Raw genomic sequence first — 23663 nt, 5'->3', positions numbered from 1 at the left:
CATATGAAGGATAATGTCTAAACCAGGATATACAAGCCACAGGAACAGACAACCTTGGGTGTCTCATTTTATGAGGAGGCTAAACATGCTGTTTGAGTGGATGCTGGCTCTAGTGGGACTAGAAACAGTGGCACTGGCAACAATGGCATTCGAAGACAGCAAAGTGAGTGGGAGGAAACAGGCCACAAGTATTTTCCAGCACTTTATAAAAACTGTTTTCTCATACTGAAGCATTTTACTCTGATGTCTCAAGTTCCACATGTTTAATGCCCCGATAACTTGTCTATACTTGTTACATTGAAGGTCGTGGCGTAAAAGAGTATGTGACAGCATTGAAAGAAAACTGACTGCCCAAGAGGAAAGAGAGAAGTAGGAGTTGAGTCCCCACTAGGTTGAAGATTGAAGAAAACTGAAATAAAAGTTTAAAATGCTGCAGGTCAGGGAGCATCTGCAGAAAGAGACTCATAGCTAAGGTCGAAGATCCTCCGTCTGTTCTGGGTAAGTGAGGAAACGTTAGTTTAGTCTTATTGTCGCAAAGAGATACAGGTCAGAAATGGGCATGCGAGTCCACACCAACCACTCATTTGACACCACCCCCCTCCCACATTGATCCCATTAATTTTAAAATGGGGGGGGGGGGGGGGTTGGATTGGATTCAAGAAATACCTCTGATAGACCAGTGTTTATGAAGAGAGTTTAATGAAACTGGCTTGTTTGAAGATTAATGAGAAAGATTGGAAAGAAAATAAGTGAGAGCTTTTGCAGAAAACTGAACCCAAAATGGAGATGCTGGGTGGAGAGAGGAAAGATGACCAGTTGTAATACAAACAGAAAAAGAGAAAGTGAGTTACCTGTTAAAGTTGAACCTTGAAGGGCTACAACTTGTCCAGATGGGAGAAGTTTTTTTTTCCCTCAAAACTGCATTGGCCTTTGTTGGGAACAGTGCTGAGACCATGGACTGACAGGGCAGAGTGAAGTGGTGAATTAAACTATGATATTTGTTACTTTTATATTATCTTAGTTATAATCTATAAATCCACAACAAGCCTGTTGTTAACGTCACTAAGTGATGTTGTAAACTCTCCTCTTCATTTTATTTTCCTCCGCAATGTAAGCAATTCTGCTGTCGAAGAGAAGGGAAGCTTGGATCATTGGAAAGCTGTCAAAATGCAGGAGCTCTTGGAAACCAGCATTACCTAAGTATCTCATTAGTTCATCAGACATCCATCTCGTGTTTCAATAATGTATTTAGCTCAAGTCAGACGGGTCTCTCAGATTGTTAGATTCAGTCCAGCCAGATTCTGATCAATGTCTCGTTGCAGTTTGCACTTGGTATTTTTTTACAACTGGGTATTACTGTAATTCCCAAAGAGCAAAATTGATCCATCGTTTCAGGGGCATTGTGGTGAACAACATATTTGCTGTTCATTCCCCCCCACCCCCATCACTGTTCACCAATGAATAGTTCTTTCAGTGCTGTTATCCAAGGTTGTACATGATTTGAGAACTAGATTAAGTGGTGAACAAATACTTCTTTCACATGCTCGCCCTTGGTGAATCAGCTCTTAGCATTTACAAATGTCAATTATCTTGGGGCATGGAATCCTGTAGGTGTTTTTAAGCTTTCATGTGCAGAGTCCATGTAAAATCTACCCCCTCCCACCATCATCCCATTTGCCCCTTTCAAGCTCGGTTCAATAAGTGCATGGATTTTTAACTTGCTCAGACTGTCATGGTGGCGTGGACTCTTGGATCTGTCATTCAAACCATTGTGGATGTAACAGGCAGACGAGGGCCCTGGTCATATTGTTAAATGGATGTTTAGTTTAGTTTAGAGATACAGCGTAAAAACAGGCCCTTCGGCCAGCTGAGTCTGCGCTGACCAGCAATTCCCACACTTAAACACTATCCTACACATACTAGGGATAATATAATTTTGTACCGAAGCCAATTAGCCTACAAACCTGTACCTCTTCGGAGTGTGGGGGGAAACCGGAGCACCCGGAGAAAACCCATGCGGACATAGGGAGAACGTACAAACTCCGTGCAGACAGCACCCGTAGTCAGGATCGAACCCGGGACTCTGGTGTTGTAAGGCAGCAACACTATCGCTGCGCCACTGTGCCGCCGAATGAGGAAGAGTTGGGGAATGATGGGAAACGATGAAATAAAGTGTGGGGAGGGGGGGTTGGTGCAAAGCATAAAAGACATTGATCCTTATCTGATTTTTTACAATTGATATTTTTCTGTGCTACATATGTGAATAGTGTTTTGTTTGGTAGAATAATAACAATAAATGTGAGCATGTTAATACCTGATTAGAGCCAGCAATCTCAGGCCAGTAGCTACTGTACTGTTGTGACCATGAAATTAATCAAAGCCCTTCACCTTTGAGTGATTTGCAAGCTGTAACCACTACTGGTCATAAACATCGTGCCTAACATTCTTTAAAAGTTTAAAGTTCTGTCGACCTTCCGGTGCTAGGTCAAAAAGTAAATGGGTCATGGTAGCCCTGGTGTTTTACTGAGTAAATGTCAAGGATGGTGTGGGTCCAAGGCATGCAGAGGGTCCAAGGTTCGACCAGCTGCGTATTCCAAAGCTGCTTTAAAATTGGGCTTCCAGCCGGCAGGTCTGGTGCCATCAAAGAAAGAGTGATGGATTTGCCAGCATATCCTTCCCCCCCCCCCCCCCCCCCCCCCCCCCCCCCCCCCCCCCCCCCTTCTGACTGCTGCCAGTCCTTGGAGCTTGGTGAGTTAAAGTGAGCATCTGTACCTGCATCCTTACATGGAAAGTGGTGCTGGAAGCACCCTTCACGGTTCTGGAACGGCTCTGTCATTGATTTTGCTGAACCCATTGCTTAATCACCATTGTACTGTTCATTCCTGGTGTAAATAGATGGATTTGAGGGGAAATTGGGCAGTTGAGTGTGTAAGAGTAGGGGAATGAAGAGAAACAATGTAATAAAGTGGGAGGGGGCTGGTACAAAGCATAAACAGTGATCCTCTCCTGTTTTTCCAATTGATGTTTTTCTGTGATACATTTCCCAAGCAATTCTATGCATTGGATAGAATGGTCAGGCAGCGTCTCTGCAGAAAAGGAATAGGTGACTTTTAGGGTCGGAACCCTTCTTCAGAAAAGGAGTCTTTGCTACCTGCTGAGTTACTCCAGCATGTTGTATCTATCTTCAGTATAAAGCAGCACCTACAGTTCCTTCCCACACTAATTCTGTGCACATTTTTGCATCATCCAGTAATTTCCTTTGCAAGAGGTTGAGTCATTCTTACAAAATCTGTTCTGATTCTTTCTGTAAATCCAGTGCCTTGGATCAGAGGCTATTGCATCATGCTGCATTTATGTTTCTGCTGAGTCTGACGACATCTCCTCTCTTTGGTTTCGGAGCCCCAAGTCTGCTTTAATCATCGAGTTGGTTAAAGATCCATTATGTGTGGAGCGGGGCTTCTGAGTAATCTGATGACAAGGATAAATAGTGCGAATGAAACGCAAGAACCCTCCCTGCTGGCAAAAGAAGAATTGTCAAGCTGGAAATCTGTGATGTTTCCCTTCTGGGATGCAATTACCGGAGTTGGTTTAATCAGGACCATTCTCCAATTCTTGTGCTATAATTTTGGGGAGGGTCAGGGTCGGGGATTGTATGCGTAGAAATGATAAGCACACATCTGTCAGACTTGCATGAATTCTAGTCCTGTCATAACCGTACATAAAGACTGGCTGCTGCATGCTGCTTAACATTAAAGGTAAATAGCAGGAAGAGCATGATAACTGGCAGCTAGTAAATAATTTTAGGGCATGTTGGCACGATGTTTTCTGTGAGATAAGTGAATTCTTAATGCATATTTACATTATTAAAGGCCTAGGAAAGAACAGGATCTGCAACAGAAAAATAAACTTTAATATAACCCTCGCTCTGCTCAGAACAGCTGGGTCTCAATCTAAGCTATAAGCACGAGTAGTTTATGATCTCTAATTCTGCAGTTTAATTGGTTGGAGGGAAGACATGAGCTCATACAATATGTTGACAGATTTTTAATATTCTGGCCATATCAAATGCAATAGAAAAAATGTTTGGGAATGTTAGTAGGTTGATTTATTAATAGTGCTTTGAAGTACATCAAAGGGAGAAGTAGTGTTATCGATCTAATTTAACAGAAAAAAACTGCAGTGTGGGCTGACGCCTGCACGTATGTGTGGGTGGCGATGCTTTTTGGAAGCCTCATACAGTTTCCTCCGTTGTCTCTCCTCTACAGCTCTGCGTTTGCCTAATTAGCGTGGATTTTGCGAAGCCTGTTCCTCACTTTTTACAAATATCGATTCGGCAATATTATCTTTAGTTGCAGTTATTATTCCTCGCGTTCTGAGGGATGATAAAGGAGATTGTGTGCTCCTGGGATGTTGCTGTGCATCCCTGGTATTGTGGTTTTTATTTTCTTATTATCTATCTCTTTACTACTTTCTGTTTAAATTTTGCTTTGTGATAATAAATACCCCACTTGCAATAGCATGTATTAAATACTCATCCTTTCTCCCCCCACATCCCTAAGCAATTTTGCCTGGACACATTCATTCTTATCTGTGCAAAATGAATGATTTGATTATATTAGATTACGCCGTGCTTCTTTCTTAATAAATTGAAATCATTAATGAAAGTAATGGCCATATATTGATGGATCAGTCAAAAGATAAAGATTTCACAATGCTCCCTTGGGAACCCATTGGTTGTAGGGAATTGTCCAAAAATAGCTGGCTTCAGTTAAGATAAGAAGAGATGATCCAAAATAGTCCATTTGCTTTTGTTGAATTTTCTCCGATCTTCAGCAGAGAAGTTTGCAGCCTTCTGTGGACCTGTGATTGCTGCTTTTTGTACCAATGTTTGTCTAACAGTGCAGGGTTGGGGTTGTAGTGCATGGCTTGTACATATCCTGCCAGCATTGATTGCTGGTGGGCAGACTGTTTGTTGACCATTGTTGAAATGCTCATCGCCACTCCTTTTTTTTAAACCCCCCCCAAAATCCTGCCTCGTTACATCTACTCGCATGTTTGATTCAAATATATCTGCAACATGCTTAGTCAGTATCCCACAATTAGTGGGTGAATGCAGACATTGCTGAATACAATTGTTTTAATTTGCTTGGATAGTTTTATATATGTAGCAAAATCTAAAGGAAAATGTTTTATTTACTTTTTTTGCTTTTCCCTGTAATCTTTCTGCCTTTCGTTTGATATTTAGCTGCAATTGGTCACCTTTACCATCTGGTAGTTATCTGTTTTATCACTTCATTGTCTATTCTGGGCTTTGAAGCAAAATGAAGGAAATGCATAATATCTCTTTCAGCACGTGTAAAAATACACAGTTAATGCCTTGAAGGTAATCCCATCCTAGGCATTGAAAATTGAGGCGTGAATAATCTGCTGTTGGAGAGACAAATGAAAGAAGCTGCTCAGACTGCAGAAGCTGGTTTAAACCGAAGATAGACACAAAATGCTGGAGTATTTCTCCAGAGATGCTGCCTAACCCGTTGAGTTACTCCAGCACTTTGTGTACTTTTATGCTGAATCACTGTTTAAATTGGAGGGGTAGCAAGTCATCTTTCACCCAAAGGACGGCAAAATCTGTAGATTGAATCAGAAACTTGGGGATTTACATATTAAATTCCACATTCAGAAATCCAGAATTTGTAATTAATTTTGCTGAATAATGATGCAAAAACCACTTGTTTTTCTCTTAATAGGAATTTTGGTTCAACGATCCAATTTTGGTTTTAAAAAAGGCCTAACAGATTGGACTGCTATCACTCCCCATACCCCACTGGACTTTACTCTAGCAAAAGGCATGTAGATGAAATATTAGAGGCCTTCTTCACTTCTGCTTGCAGAACAACCAGAAATTAATGGATTTATTTTAAAATGCTGGTGTTGGGTCAGACTGAAAAGGATGAGGTGCTTCTCCCAAAGGCCAAGAATTGGGAGTTGGTCACTGATGAGATACAGGTCCCCATTTGCACTTACCGTGGAACTGTTCAGAAAACGGGGCAGAGTCTGTGAATGGGCGTGAAATGAACTTTCATTAATGTTGGCAAGTTCTATCAAATTTATGTCCAGAACCAGAAAAGGATTTGTGGGTTTTTTTTCTCTCTCTGCATTAAACAGTTTACAACCCTTGTGGTGAAAACACACCAATTATCGAATTAAGAATCCATCAATATTGGCTATTATTAAAACTTTTTATGATAACAGAATGAACCCAAAATTTCAAAATGCATGTTGTGCAAGAGCAGTAGAAAAATGCTGTTTTCTCTTGTGCTTTGCTGTCTGCATCCAAAATGTGGATTATATCAAAAACAAGGAGCCATGGGACAGGTATAAGCAGCTGGGATCATGTGCATCCCTGGAGGAGTTTCGGGAACGAAGGAGCAAACTAAAAATATAGATCATAAGGGCAAAAAGGGGCAGGTAGCATAAAAGACAATCCCAAAAGATTTTATGAATACATAAGGGGGAAAAGGGAGAGAGAGAGAGAGTGGAACCTCTCAGGAATAAAAGCGGTCACCTCTGTGTGGAGCCACAGGAGATGGGCAAGGTCCTCAATGAGTATTGAGGACCACTAGGGGCACCGCATGATGGCAGCCTCTGTCCAACCCGCTGAGGATGTCTGCCTGTTTTTTCTTTTCAGTTTGTTAAAAGTATGTTCTGGAGGATTTTATTAGTATTTCTATGTGGGGGAGGGGGTAGGGTAAGGGGGAAACTGTTTTCCAGTCATTTCATGGCGAGCGTGCGACTATTGTCCAAGTCGCATCTTCGCCCCCCCCCAACCCCCCCCCCCCCCCCCCCCCCGCGGTCTACCAACTGGATTGGCGCGGCCTTTCCTGCTGGAGACCGGACCAGAGCTTCAGCAGCGGCGCAGCACTGGATTCACCGCGGAGCGGACGATGCCTTACCTGGATCGCCGTTTGAAGCTCCGGAGTGTTGGGCCTGATGCTTCAACATTGCGGAGCTGTGGTTTGCAGAGCTTCCAGCGTTGGCGGCGCTGACTTCAACATCGCGGAGTCCTGGGATCCCTTTGCCGAGGGCCGCCAATGTGGAATCCCCACCCAGCTGGGCCTGTGGACTTCAGGAGCCGCAGACACCGGTAAGAAGTGGCCGCAAACTCCGGTAAGAAGTGGCCAATTCAGAGGTCCAACCCGCTGAGGATGTTCTCCCGTTTCGATGTCGGAGCGGGCCTGAACATCTGGCCGTCCGTAGCGGTGACTACGGAGGGCTCTCGAGGCCCCGACCATGGGTGAACAACAGAGGAGGATGACTGAACATTGGTGCCTTCCCTCACAGAGGGGAAACTTTGATACCGCTGTGTGGGGATGTTTATGATAAAGACTATCGTGTTCTGTGTTCTTTATTTTATTCGTATGGCTTATGGTTACCACAAATTTCACTGTACCAATATGTGCATGTGACAATAAATGTCTCTTGTCTCTTGTCTTGAGTATTTCTCCTCTGTATTTACTGAGGAGAAAGACGGTAGGACGAAGGAAATTGGAGCAGTTACTGGAAGTATCATGAGAGCAATCAGGGTTACCTTCAGTACTGCCATGTTTGAAGGTAGACAGATCTCTGGGGCCTGATCAGATATATCTGAGGTCATTGCGGGAGCCCTGGTTGAAACTAGAGGAAATTGCGGGAGCCCTGGTTGAAATTTATGAGTCATACTTAAATGCAGGAGAGGTGCCAGAGGATTACAGAGTGGCAAATGTGATCTTTTCAAGAAGGGCTGCAAGGAAAATGCTGGGAATTATAGGCCGGTGAGCTTGACATCTGTAGTTGGTAAGTTACTGGAGATTATTCTGAGGGATAGGATATATAGACATTTGGATGGGCAAGGGCTGATCAGGGACAGTCGGCATGGTTTTGTACGTGGGAGGTCGTGGTTCACAAATCTGATTTTTTTCTAAAGACGTGAGCAAAAAGGTTAAATGCAGAGCTGTAGATGTTATGTACATGGACTTCAGTAAGGCGTTTGACAAGGTGCAGCATGGTAGGCTGCTCTGGAAGGTTAAATCTCATGGGATCCAAGGAGAGATAGCTGAATGGATAGCAAATTGGTTCCATGGAAGGAAGCAGAGGGTGATGGTTGAAGGTTGCTTCTCAGAATGGAGGCCTGTGACTAGTGGTGTGCCACAAGGTTTGTTGCTGGGCATGTTACTGGTTGTCATCTATATCAATGATTTGGATGAGAACAGACAGGGCAAGATTTGCAAGTTAGTGGTTTTGCAGATAGTGAAGAAGGTTGTGAACAATTGCAGCAGGATCTGGATCGATTGGCCAGGTGGGCGGAGGAATGGTTGATGGAATTTAATACAGAGAAGTGTGAGGTTTTGCATTTTGGGATGTTGAACAAGGGCAGGACCTACGCAGTAAATGGTAACCCTCTGGGTAGTGTTGTAGAGCATAGTAAAGTACCAGTTGCCTGGTTCCTTGAAGGTTGAGTTGCAGGTAGATAAGGTGGTCAAAAAGGCTTTTGGCACTTTGGCCATCATCAGTCAGAAATATTGAGTATAGAAGTTGGGAGATCATGTTGCAGTTGTATAACCATATAACAATTACAGCACGGCCATCTCGGAAACAGGCCATATCGACCCTTCTAGTCCGTGCCGAACACGTATTCTCCCCTAGTCCCATATACCTGCGCTCAGACGACTTCCGGTGGTTGCTATGAAGCAGTGAAGGCAACTGCACTGAGCTCTCCTCCAGACAAATCGTGTTTAAAGTCGACTCTCATGCCAGGATCGAGTTAAAAATTCTTATCAGGTTTGCTGAACGTCAAGGGTACTGACTCCATCAAACAGTACTGGTGGATTTGGGATTTAAAACAATCTTATCGTAAAAATTGGATGAGAAAGAGAAGAGGTCAGAGAGGACCCAAGAAGACTACAATCAGTTTCCAGCTCCAAAAAGCTCTGGATGAGCTTGAAACCACCCCTGAACCCACTTCTGAAAGTTTCGAAGAGGAGCTGGAACCTCAACAACCTACAAGCGATATGGCTGCGAGAAGTGACACAAAGGAGAAAGAAATGAAAAGCTGGGAAGAAACGCTAAGAGCTAATATTCTTAAAGACATTACTAAAGATCTTCAGAAGCAATTTGCCAAAATAAATTCTACAATTCAGAACAACTTCTCCACTATGGAGGGCAATCTTTCTAAGAAAATTGATAATAGCTGCGGCAAAGTAAAAGAGCTTTATGTAGCCCTGAACCAGCAGTTTAAAGATTTGGAGTCCAGGACAGCGAAGGAATTGGAAAGTATGCGGAGAGATTATAACAACAAACATGTGTTGTACAATAACAAAGGCCGAATTAAACTCCTGAACTGAAAGCACATATGAAAGCTCAAGGTCGCAAGCTCGTCACCAAACCCTTCAGCACGGAGAACTATGAGACCGTCTCCTTTTGAAATGGCCATGATATGAGGCATCTGTTCCACACTATATGACCTATTATTTACACATCTAACTAACTAATTAACCAATTGCGTGCAATAAACTCAACCAACGTTAAAGGCGTAATGTCCTATACTAACACGATTAACTATATAGCAGGAAGGGTGGGGGAGGTTAGACATATATTTTAAATACTAAATACTAATAATGAATTAACTAACATACAGGTAAATGAAAAGTGTAATTATTGACGAGCTACTTTAACCCATAATTACTTTTATTTTAATCCAAATCTTCTACCTTCCCTTTTATTTTATTCTATTTTAAACTGTTCAGCGACGACCTGTATGATAATTTTGGTAACAATTAGAGGGAACCGACTAACGTTGGGTCAAATTCTAATAGGAGGATAAGGCCCAGTGCATAATCTCATCGAAGGAGGTCAATTTAAAAACAAATCTAGCTACCTTAGGTGTCTTTTTTGTAATTTATCGCTTTTTTGTTTATTCACAATTATGTGTTGTATGACTTAATAATTTTTATGTACACTTTATTTTATGTTTTTCTCTTTCCCTTAATCATGTTTAATAGTGTCAGGAGATGTAAAACTACTGTAGAAATTATGAAGGACAACTCTGGATTCGGGATTCTGAGGTACGTGGCTGCATCACATGAATCATACAGTCTGGTAATGATAATAGCCAATGCAAGATAATAGTCGAATAAATATCGGAGGTCTCACCTTCTGTAGTTGGAACATCAGAGGTGCGAATGAGCCAATTAAGAGGGGTAAAATTCTGACACAATTAAAATCATTAAATATGGAAATTGCTTTCCTACAAGAGACACACTTGAAACAACAAACTCAGATCAGATTAAGGGCAAATTGGATAGGTCAAACCTATAATAATGGGGTTATATAACTGTGTTATAGACCCATACTTAGATAAATCAATAAAGCTAGGGAAGCGTCTTGTTAAAACTAAGACCTGTGAATTTTTAAATACTTATATAAAAAATAATAACATAGCTGATGTTTGGAGAATAGCAAATCCAAGTGGTAGGGAATACTCATTTTATTCATCAGTTCACAAAACTTATTCGTGAATTGACTATTTCTTATTGGACACAAAATTGATCCCGTATACGAATAAACCATCATATCATAATAGTATTATTTCTGATCACTCACCATTGACTTTTATACTTAAAATTGAGGGAATGCCGAGTATAAAACCTTTTTGGAGATTCAATGCACACATATCAAATAACCCGCAGGGTTATGAGTATATAAAAGAACAAACAAAACTTTTTTTCGATATAAATGACAGGCCGGGTATTTCTGCACCGCTATTATGGGAAACCTTCAAGGCATATATTCACGGTGTCATAATCTCTTACCAAAGTTTTCAAAATAAGGAAAATAAAAGAGAACTTCAGCGCATAGAACAGAAAATAAAATTACTAGAACTGGACAATGCAACTGACCCAACCATAAATAAACATAATAAGATAACTTTATTGAAATATAAAGTCAATAGAATACTATCGGCTAGAGTAATAAGATTATTCCAAATTACAAAACAAGCACACTTCGAATTTGGGGATAAGCCACATAAACTACTTGCGAGGCAACTGAAGCAACGAGAAAAGGAAAAAACTATTACTAAAATTAAATCGGATAAGGGTGAGTTTCTAACATTGCCTAAGGATATTAATAAGAGGTTTGCCCAATTTTATCATAATTTATATACATCTAAAATAAATACAGTTGTAAGTAAAATTACAATTTTTTTAGATAATTGCAAGCTCCCAAAATTGGATAGTTTAGAACAAGAGCAATTAGGAGCACGGATTACTAGTGAAAAAATAAAACAAATAATAAACTCACTGAAAAATGGGAAGACCCCAGGAACCAGACGGTTTTAGTAATGAATTTTATAAAAGATTTCAGGAGTCAATTGTACCAAGATTATTCAATTTATACATGCAGGCTTATACTGAAAATAAACTACCAGAAACCCTAGCAGAAGCAACAATAACGCTTATACCAAAAAAAGATAAAGATTTAGATGAATCGGGTTCTTATAGAGCTATTTCACTTCTAAATACGGATCAGAAAATTTTAGCAAAGATTCTAGCTAGAAGGCTAAATAATTATATTAACAATTTAATAAATACGGATCAAACGGGATTTATACCCAAAAGACAATCATTTAATAATTTGAGAAGGCTTTTCAATATAATGTACTCTCATAATGAGGACAATGAAGATATTTCAGTTGTCGTGCTGGATGCAGAGAAGGCATTTGATCAAGTAGAATGGCAGTATTTATACAAGGTACTCCAAAAATGTAATACGGGAGAGAATTTTATTAGATGGGTTAAACTACTTTACGATAGACCTACGGCACGAATATTAACTAACAATACGCTATCTCCAAAATGTTACTTATCATGGGGTAATAGGCAAGGGTGTGCCTTATCACCATTGCTATTTGCCCTTATGATAGAACCACTGGCCGAAAGGATTAGAAATCACCCGAATATTCACGGATATAACACCAAGGACTCAAAGAATAAAATTTCATTATATGCTGATGATATCCTTTTATATATTACTAATACACAAACGAGTATACCCACCTTATTAACACTAATTGAGGAATTCGGCTCTTTTTCAGGATATAGAATAAATTGGAATAAAAGCGAAATTATGTCTTTAAAACCACAGGATTCGAGACACTTACTAAAATTCCCCTTCAAAATTGCAACAGAAAAATTCAAGTATCTGGGTATTCAAATTACGAGAAGACACAAATCATTATTTAGTGCCAATTTTATACCACTATTAAATAAACTGAATGATACGATTAAATTTTGGAAAACGCTTCCGCTCTCATTGATAGGTAGAATTAACGTTATAAAAATGACTTTCTTACCACAATTAATATATTTCTTTCAAGCGATCCCAATATATATTCCAAAATATTTTTTCAAAAAACTAGATTCCACTATCACTAATTTTATATGGGACTACAGAACACATAGAATTCAACGAAAGCATTTGTGCAAATCTAAAGAAGTTGGGGGTTTATCATTACCTAACTTTATGTATTACTACTGGGCAGTGCATATTAAGAACATAATGTACTGGCTGGATAGTTCCACTCAGCAGTTGGCGTGGATAAGAATGGAGAAAGAGGAGTGCTATCCGCATGATATAGGAACGATCCTGCTCTCACCGATAAAATTGAATAGTATAATATATAAGAAGAACCCAATTATTCACAATATAATAAGAATTTGGAAACAAATAAAAGTATCCTTGAAATTAAATAATTTATCAGTACTAACCCCACTATTGAAAAACCCCGCATTCAAACCTTCTCTCATCGACAACACATATCAACAATGGGATAGACTGGGGATTAGGAAAGTAGGGGATATGTATGAAGTGGGCAAACTGTTATCATTTCAACCATTAAAATTTAAATTTAAATTGAAGAATAATCAATATTTTAAATATATACAGGTATGTGACTTTATGAAGAAATATACACATAGATTTCAAACTATATTTTTAGACCCTTTAGAAGAAGCAATGAATATTAAGGCTGATTCACAAAAATTAATATCATACTTTTATAATAATATATTAAATAGAGAATCACCCTCAACAGAAGCACTAAGGGAAGATTGGGAACATGAGCTAATGATAAAGATCTCGAAGGATAGGTGGGAAAAGTATTTGATGAATGCACATAACTGTTCTATTAATGCAAGACATAATTTAATTCAATTCAAATTATTACATAGACTATATTATTCAAAAACGAGGTTGAATAAATTTTATCCAAACGTCTCTCCCAGATGCGATAAATGTTTGTTTCAAAACGCTAATATAACACATTCATTTGTAGGATGTACAAAGTTGAATACATTTTGGAGTGATATATTTGATATATTTACAAAGCTTTTCAAGTCAAGAATAGAACCCAAAACGGAATGGATTATATTTGGAATAATAGGAGAAGATACCAATTTAAATAAAGACCAAAATGTTTTTTTTAATTATGGGTTAATAATTGGAAAGAAATTGATACGTAAATTTTGGAAAAATACAACCATACCAACTGTTAAAATGTGGATTAGGAATATGATGGACATAGCACGCCTTGAAGAAATGAGACTCCGACTAATAGATAAATATGACCAATTCTTAAGGAGTTGGTCTCCTTTCATCGACTTTTTGGAATCATGTGATGCAGCGGTACCGTAAAGATTGCTGATTTCAGTTCATGACGCGGATAGATCTACATCTCCGAATACAGATTTGAAAAATTCTCTTTTAAGGGGCCTTCTCTTCTATTTCTACTTTCCACTTTTTCTTTTTATTTTTTATTTTTTATATACACATTTGATGTTTTTCTACTCTACCATCTATTTTGCCACTTTTTCCTCTTTCTATTGTTTTATTTTTCTTGTCTTGCTTACTCCCTTCTCATAACTTAAAACTAGAGGTTGTACATAGAATGGATTACGGTATTACATAGTTGGCACATAGCATTAGGTTCCACTGTACTGTTTTGTACTGTATAAATTCTAATAAAATAAACAAAACAAAAAATAATACCTGCGCTCAGACCATAACCCTCCATTCCTTTCTCGTCCATATAACTATCCAATTTATTTTTAAATGATAAAAACGAACCTGCCTCCACCACCTTCACTGGAAGCTCATTCCACACAGCCACCACTCTCTGAGTAAAGAAGTTCCCCCTCATGTTACCCCTAAACTTCTGTCCCTCAATTCTCAAGTCATGTCCCCTTGTTTGCATCTTCCCTCCTCTCAGTGGGAAAAGCTTATCCACGTCAACTCTGTCTATCCCTCTCATCATTTTAAAGACCTCTATCAAGTCCCCCCTTAACCTTCTGCGCTCCAAAGAATAAAGCCCTAACTTGTTCAACTTTTCTCTGTAACTTAGTTGCTGAAACCCAGGCAACATTCTAGTAAATCTCCTCTGTACTCTCTATTTTGTTGACATCCTTCCTATAATTAGGCGACCAAAATTGTACCCCATACTCCAGAATTGGCCTCACCAATGCCTTGTACAATTTTAACATTACATCCCAACTTCTATACTCAATGCTTTGATTTATAAAGGCCAGCACACCAAAAGCTTTCTTTACCACCCTATCTACATGAGATTCCACTTTCAGGGAACTGTGCACAGTTATTCCCAGATCCCTTTGTTCACCTGCATTCTTCAATTCCCTACCATTTACCATGTACGTCCTATTTTGATTTGTCCTGCCAAGATGTAGCACCTCACACTTATCAGCATTAAACTCCAACTGCCATCTTTCAGTCCACTCTTCCAACTGGCATAAATCTCTCTGTAGACTTTGAAAATCTACTTCATTATCCACAACCCCTCCTATCTTAATATCATCTGCATACTTACTAATCCAATTTACCACACCATCATCCAGATCATTGATGTACATGACAAACAACAGTGGACCCAACACAGATCCCTGTGGCACCCCACTAGTCACTGGCCTCCAACCTGACGAACAACCATCCACCATTACTCTCTGGCATCTCCCATTTAGCCACTGTTGAATCCATCTTGCTACTCCACCATTAATACCCAACCATTGAACCTTCTTAACCAACCTTCCATGAGGAACCTTGTCAAACGTCTTACTGAAGTCCATATACACAACATCCACTGCTTTACCCTCATCAATTTCCCGAGTAACCTCTTCAAAAAATTCAAGAAGCTTGGTCTAAAACATGACCTTCCAGGCACAAATCCATGTTGACTGTTCCTAATCAGACCCTGTTTATCCAGATGCTTCTATATATTATCATTAAGTATCCTTTCCATTAATTTGCCCACCACTGACGTCAAACTAACAGGTCTATAATTGCTAGGTTTACTCTTAGACCCCTTTTTAAACAATGGAACAACATGCGCAGTACGCCAATCCTCTGGCACTATTCCCATTTCTAATGACATTTGAAATATTTCTGTCATAGCCCCTGCTATTTCTACACTAACTTATCTCAATGTCCTAGGGAATATCCTGTCTGGACCTGGAGACTTATCCACTTTTATATTTCTCAAAAGTGTCAGTACTTCCTCATCTTTGAATCTCATAGTTTCCATAGCTACTCTACTTGTTTCCCTTACCTCACATAATTCAATATCCTTCTCCTTGGTGAATACCGAAGAAAAGAAATTGTTCAATATCTCCCCCATCTCTTTTGGCTCTGCAGATAGCTGTCCACTCTGACTCTCTAATGGACCAATTTTATCCCTCGTTATCCTTTTGCTATTAATATAGCTGTAGAAACCCTTTGGATTTACTTTCACCTTACTTGCCAAAGCAACCTCATATCTTCTTTTAGCTTTTCTAATTTATTTCTTGAGATTCTTTTTACATTCTTTATACTCCTCAAGCACCTCATTTACTCCATGCTGCCTATAATTATTGTAGATCTCCCTTTTTTTCTGAAACAAGTGTCCAATTTCCCTTGCAAACCATGGCTCTTTCCTATTTTTACTATTTCCTTTCAACCGAACAGGGACATAAAGATTCTGTACTCTTAAAATTTCACCTTTAAATGTACTACATTTCTCTTCCACATCTTTCCCATAAAACAAAATGTCCCAATTTACTCCTTTTAAATCCTTTCGCATCTCCTCAAAGTTAGCCTTTCTCCAATCAAAAATCTCGACCCTAGGTCCAGTTCTGCCCCTCTCCATAATTATATTGAAACTAATGGTATTGTGATCACTGGTCCTGAACTGTTCCCCAACGCATACCTCTGCCACCTGACCCGTCTCATTTCCTAACAGGAGGTCCAGCACCGCCCCTTCTCTAGTAGGTACTTCTATGTATTGCTGCAAAAAACTATCCTGCACACATTTTACAAACTCCAACCCATCCAGCCCATTTACAGAATGTGTTTCCCAGTCTATGTGTGGAAAATTGAAATCTCCCACAATCACTACCTTGTGCTTACTACTAATATCTGCAATCTCCTTACATATTTGCTCTTCCAATTCTCGCTCCCCATTTGGCGGTCTATAATACACCCCTATAAGTGTTGCTACCCCTTTCCCATTTCTCAGTTCCACCCAAATAGCCTCCCTAGACGAGCCCTCTAATCTATCCTGCCAAAGCACTGCTGTAATATCTTCCCTGATAAGCAATGCAACACCTCCACCTCGTGCCCCTCCAATTCTATCACACCTGAAGCAATGAAATCCTGGAATATTTAGTTTCCAATCACAGCCCTCCTGCAACCATGTTTCACTGATCGCCACAACATCATACTTCCAGGTGTCAATCCAGGCTCTAAGTTCATCCACCTTTCTTACAATGCTCCTAGCATTAAAATATACACATTTAAGAAACCTTATTCTCTGTTTATTGTCTTTTTCTTCTCTCTCCCCTACATTTTGGGTCAGAGTGCTACCATTCTCTGCCTCCTGCCTCACACACTGACTGCTAGCTTTCCCAATTTGAGTCCCTCCCCCCAACCATACTAGTTTAAAGTCTCCCCAGTAGCCTTTGCAAATCTCCCCGCCAGGATATTGGTCCCCCTCGAATTCAAGTGCAACCCGTCCTTTCTGTACAGGTCGCACCTTCCCCAAAAGAGGTCCCAATGATCCAGAAACTTGAATCCATACCCACTGCACCAGTCCCTCATCCACTCATTTATCCTCCACCTCGCTCCATTTCTACTCTCACTGTCGCGTGGCACAGGCAGTAATCCTGAGATTGTTACCTTTGCAGTCCTTCTCCTTAACTCTCTACCTAACTCCCTAAATTCTTCTTTCAGGACCTCTTCTCTTTTTTTACCTATGTCGTTGGTACCTATATGTACCACAACCTCAGGCTCCTCTCCCTCCCATTTCAGGATTTCTTGGACCCGTTCAGACACATCCCTGACCCTGGCACCAGGGAGGCAAACTACCATCCGGGACTCCTGTCTGCGTCCACCGAATCGCCTATTCGACCCCCTGACTATAGAGTCCCCTATTACAATTGCCCTCCTCTTCTTTTCCTTACCCTTCTGAGCAACAGGACCGGTCTTTATGCCAGAGGCCCGGCTGCTGTCGCTGCCCCCAGGTAGGCTGTCTCCCCCACCCTTACTCAAACATGAGTACTTATTTTCAAGGTGTACAGCCACCGGGGTACTCACCAGTCCCTGCCTCTGCTCGTTGCCCTTCCTAACTGTGACCCAGTTTTCTGTCTCTCGTGGTCTTGGAGTGACCACCTCCCTGTAACTCCTATCTATGACCTCCTCGCTCTCCCTGAGCAGACAGAGGTCATCGAGTTGCTGTTCCAGGTTCCTAACACGGTCTCTTAGGAGCCCCATCTCGACGCACCTGGCGCAGATGTGGACGTCTGGAGGGCACTCAGACTCCATGACCTCCCACATCTGACATCCAGTAAACTGCCCTGGCCCTCATTCTCCCCCTTATCCTGGATACAATACAAAGCCTTACCCGGGATACAAGCCAATCAGCTGCTTCCTCTAGTCCTGTAACGGCTGCTTCCTTTAGTCCGTTCGACCAATCAGAGGCTTCCACTAGCCCCCTTAATTTGAAGTGTGATCTGCGAATGGAACGTTGCAGATTTTGGTCGCTCCTCCCTCACCAACGGCTCCTGGGTCTCTGCTGAAACAAGCCCCGCGATGGGTTTTTTAACTCACCACACGAAGGTCGCTCCTCCCTCACCAACGGCTCCTGGGCCTCTATAAGACGTTGGTGTGACCGCATTTAAAATATTGTGTTCAGTTCTGGGCACTATGTTATAGGAAAGATATTGTCAAGCTTGAATGTGTTCAGAAAAGATTTACGAGGATGTTGCCAGGACTAGAGGGTGTGAGCTATAGGGAGAGGTTGAGTATGCTGGGTCTCTATTCCATGGAGCGTGGGAGGATGAGGGGTGATCTTATAGAGGTGTACAAAATCATGAGAGGAATAGATCGAGTAGATGCACAGAATCTTTTACCCAAAGTAGGGGAATCGAGGACCAGAGGACATAGGTTCATGGTGAAGTGGAAAAGATTTAATAAGAATCCGAGTGGTAACCTTTTCACACAAAGGGAGGTGGGTGTATGGAACAAGCTGCCAGAGGAGGTAGTTGAGGCTGGGACTACCCCAACGTTTAAGAAACATTTGGACAGGTACATGGATAGGACAAGTTTGGAGGGATATGGACCAAGTGCAGGCAAATAGGACTAGTGTAGCTGGGACATTGTTGGCCAGTGTGGGTGGGTTGGGCCGAAGGGCCTATTTCCACACTGTATCACTCTATGACTAATACATTTTTTACATGGATGTTTTAAAAAAAATAGAGTATAACCATCAACATTTGTGAAATAGTATCAGCTGTTTGCAGTGCCATTTAAAAAAAAAAAAAAAAAAAATGTGGTTGAAGTAACGTAGTCCAAAAGAGAGTCCCACAGGAACCTTCACGAGGCACTTAAACTGCCTGTTACAAGTTGATTCAATTCTGTGAATGAAACAGAAACAAAGAAAATAAGTAAATAGAATAAAGAAATCTTAGCTGAAGTGCTTTTAAATGCAAACAGAATGGCTTTCTGCTTTTAGGTTGGTGTCTGCTAAATATTAACATTTCAATGCAAATCTGCTGTGGGGGCCTGAACTGACTCCAGAGGAAGGAGATGGTAGACTCCCTGGGGAAGGAAGTCTATCACTGCTGCTCTTTCACATCAGAGTGTGATTCCATTGCGACTTCCACTCCAGCTTTAAAAAGTGCCTGGGGCATCCTCGGGAGTCTAAGGCATTTGAAATATTCAATTAATTAGACTGTGCAGGGTCTGCTGCTTGTGGTGTTTAAATGTTTAAAACATGTAATGCCTGGGAGAGGAGCTCCATCTTGAACAGAAAAATGAGAGTCTGGTAATGTATACCTCAGATGGCAATCTGAGATCAGCTGCTTCTGTTTGCATCCATCCCTGAGCCTTGTGCTCCCCCCTGTCACCTTGCCTTGGGCTTCTTTCAGTCTTCTGCCCCATCATACAATTGCAATTACATTAAGGCTTCCTTTTTTCTTTCAAATGTACACTTTATTCATAATATAAACAGTGAATCCAATCGGGACTTGTCTTTCTTAATATTAATTGCACCAACAATTCGATACATTCTCTTGCAATGTATCATAGCCACTCGTGATTCCTCCTTGAACAAAGCATCTCAGAAGCATTTGGGAGGCTGTTGCATCCCAGGCTCCTCCCAGAAAAATCTTTACAATGGCTGCATCGAGCTTCATTGCATCCTTTGGGATGTGCATCTACAGTAAAAAATGGAGACACTGGCAATCGCAGATGCTGTAATCTCAAGCAGAACACAAAGTGCTGGAGTAACAGTCTGAAGAAGGGTCCTGACCTGAAACATAATCTGTCCATTGATAAACACAACGTGCTGGGGTAACTCAGCAGGTTAGGCAGCATCACTGGAGAAAAAGGATAGATTATGTTTTGGGTCAGGACCGTTCTTTCGGGTTCTGACCTGAAACGTCACCTATCCTATTTCTCCAGAGATGCTGTCTGACCCGCTGAGTTACTTCAGCACTTTGCGTCTTTCTTCGTTATAAACTGGCACCTGCAGTTCCTTCCTCTATCATCTATCCATTCTCTGCCTGACCCACAAATTTCCTTCAGAGCTTTGTTTTGCTTGGAATGTGCCATTTGCTTGAGGGCATCTTGTTGCATTGGAAAACCAACAAGTATCAGGCAGACCAAATTGACTCTTTCACCAAGCTGATGACCTCCCAGTGGTATCCCTGAGAGCAGTCTGTAAAGAACAGAGTTCTCTGGTGCATAGCTGCTCAGTACAAACCTGCTTCCATTGTGAGTAGATTAGTTCAGTTTATTATTGTCACGGGGTCAAGGAAAGAGCGTGGTCCACCAATCTTTCCACCACCAAGCACAAGACGCATTTTATGCAGATGCCGAGAAGTGTGTTCAACTCTGGCTGAACAATTTCATTTTTGTGATGTGGACTAGATAAGAATAATTATTGTCACGTGTGAAAATCTTTTTGCTACATGCAATCTAGTCAGTAAAAGACTATACATGATTACATTCAAGATGTCCACAGTGTACAGATACAGAATAAAGGGTATACCGTTTAGTGCAAGGAAAAGTCTGATTAAAGATAGTTCAAAGGTTTTCAATGAGGTAGATGGGAGGTCAGGACCGCTCGCTAATTGGTGACACCGCAATTCAGCCTGAAGAAGGGTCCCGATCTGAAACATCACCGATCCTTTTTCTCCAGAGATGCAGCCTGACCCACTGAGTTACTCCAGCATGTTGTGTCTATCTGTGGTTCAGTTGCCTGATAACAGCTGGGAAGAAACTGTTCCAGACCTTACCAGTTTTTTGTGCTTTTGCATTACTGTTGGACAAACTGTTTTGTAGAATTCAATGGAGTAAGATGCAAGACTGAATAGCCTTTGTTCTGCTTCAACTCATCTCCAGCAAACTGGTCCTTTCTAACATTAGTTGCCCTGCTGTTATTCCCATTCCTGCCCCAAGCATCAAGGGCAAACACCACATTCCTGCTGGGCCTGATAAAACATCCTATTTGCATGACAAATTGTGATGGAAAGAGCCAGCTTTAAATTCCATCAATGCACTTGCTGAGTTATTTTGGAATAAAAAAAATTAAATGTTTGCAAGCAATTCCAGACAATTCGCAGCGTGGAGAAAGGAGTGAATTTTCAAAGTGTCACCCTGCAAGTTTTCCTCATTGCATACGTTTGAACATCAAGCACAAGTGTTACATTTGTAAAACAAATGATGCACAAGCGCATATATGTATGGTCCAAAGTTCTTACTTTTGTTGCATGCAAGTTATTGAAATGTATATTGAACGTAAACTTTGCTCCTGTTTTTCATCCAAGATTGGAACCTTGCTCAACAGATGGCTAGCATGTACATTTGATCGTGGAAGCTGGTAGATCAATTGATTTTTCTGGTCATTAAAATGAACAGCCTTCACTGCCCTGAACCTGGACAATTGACCTGTAATGTTAACTCAATTATATCTCAGGAAATCCAAGACTGACCTCTATAATACTTCAATATGGTGGGGGGAAACGGTGCAATAAACCAGTATTATGATTAATATCTGAAGCGGTGATTCCCAGCGCAAAGCAGTAATAATGGGAACTCCCTTTCTTTGATCTGCAATAATGACTTTTGCTTTGCTTTTCATTGTTTCATATAAACAGTTTGACTTTCCAAGTACATGTAGCAGATCAGTGCATTTAGCTATTGATGTTTTGCAGATCTTGCTTTCACTTGAGACTTTTGAAAGCTTTTTTTTGGCACATTTACTTTCCTCTGGACAGTGCCAGATGCCAGAATCATCTCTCATTGCTTAAAAATAGATATCATAAATCATTTGACAAGAGGTTTAGCTATCGTATTTTAATTTATCTGCTCTTTTGTTTTTACTGCCTCTATTCTTGGTTCTTGGTTTCTTGGTCCTCCAAAATATTCCAAATGGAATATTCCAAATGGAATAAATGGAATAGGCTGGTTTAAAACAAAATCATTTGTCCATTGATTTTTGTTTCCACAAAGCCTGATATCTGATACAGACATTGGATATTTCAGCAGTGTAAAGTTGTTTATAATCAAATTCCACACATAGTCAAACACTGTGGATACAGGCCATTTGGCTCAACGTTCCCACACCGCCCAACATGTCCCAGCTGCACTAGTCCCACCCGCCTGCGTTTGCATATCTCTCCAAACCTGTCTTATCCATGTACTTGTCTAACTGTAATGTTGGGTTAGGCCCTGCCTCAGCTACCTCCTGTTGGGATAGTCCCTGCCTCAACTACACCCTTTGTGTGGAAAAAGTTACCCTTCAGATTCCTATTAAATCTTTTACCCTTCATGTTATACCTATATTCTCTGGTCCTCGATTCACCTACTCTGGGCAAGAGAGTCTGTGCATCTACCAGAGATCTATTCCTTTCCTAATTTTATACATGTCTAGAAGATCAACCCTCATCCTCCTGTGCTCCAAGGAATAAAAGTTTGGAGGTCATGTTGCAGTTGTATAAGATGTTAGTGAGACCGCATTTAGAATATTGTGTTCAGTTATACCGTGTTATAGAAAATATATTGTCAAGCTTGAAAAGGTTCCGAAAAGATTTACGAGGATGTTGCCAGCACTAGGCGTGAGCTATAGGGAGAGGTTGAGTCGGCTGAGTCTCTATTCCTTGGAGCGTAGGAGGATGAGGGGTGATCTTGTATACAAAATCATGAGGGGAAAACATCGGGGAGATGTACAGAGTCTCTTGCCCAGATTAGGGGAATCAAGGACCAGATGGTGGTGGGTGTATGGAACAAGCTGCCAGAAGAGTTAATTGAGACTGGGACTATCCCATTGTTTAAGAAACAGTTAGACAGGTACATGGATAGGACAGGTATGGAGGGATATGGACCAAGTGCCGGCAGGTAGGGCTGGTGCAGCTGTGAAATGTTGACTGATGTGGGCAGTTGGGCCGAAGGGCCTGTTTTCCACACTGTATCACTTTATTGCTCTCTAACGGCCAACTCAACCTCTCCCTATAGCTCAGACCCTCTAGTCCTGGCAACATCCTCGTAGAAATCCTTAAATTTGCTCCCTATGTCTGTTAGAGTATCATACACAAATACAACAAAATATTTTGCCATCACATACAGTGTCCCCCATAATGTTTGGGACAGGCCCATCATTTATTTATTTATTTATTTATTGTGCTCCACAATTTGAGATTTGTAATAGAAAAAATTACATGTGGTTAAAGTGCACATTGTCAGATTTTATTAAAGGCCATTTTTATACATTTTGGTTTCACCATGTAGTAATTACAGCAGTGTTTACACATAGTAAATACTAAATTGGAATAACATCCAAAATTCCAGAAAACCTGCTAGTCTAGAACCACCAAATTTAAGATTGATGCAAAACACTGGAGTAACTCAGAGGGACAGGCAGCGTCTCTGGAGCTAGACACAATGCTGGAGTAACTCAGAGGGACAGGCAGCGTCTCCGGAGCTAGACACAATGCTGGAGTAACTCAGCAGGACAGGCAGCATTTCTGGAGAGAAGGAACGGGTGATGTTTCGGGTCAAGATCCTTCTTCAGTCTGAACCAGCATCGG

The 23663-nt window shown here is 40.8% G+C and overlaps 1 protein-coding gene across 1 annotated transcript in view; it reads left to right on the top strand.

Moving 5' to 3' along the window:
• The window catches only part of fam171b (family with sequence similarity 171 member B), a 45877-nt gene that overhangs the window by 5121 nt on the left and 17093 nt on the right, over window positions 1–23663 (top strand). The gene's annotated exons all lie outside the window — the stretch shown is intronic.

Source organism: Leucoraja erinacea, chromosome 7 (assembly GCF_028641065.1).
Source record: "Leucoraja erinacea ecotype New England chromosome 7, Leri_hhj_1, whole genome shotgun sequence".
In the NCBI taxonomy this organism is placed as follows: Eukaryota; Metazoa; Chordata; class Chondrichthyes; order Rajiformes; family Rajidae; genus Leucoraja; species Leucoraja erinaceus.
This window is presented reverse-complemented; position numbering and strand designations above follow the sequence as displayed.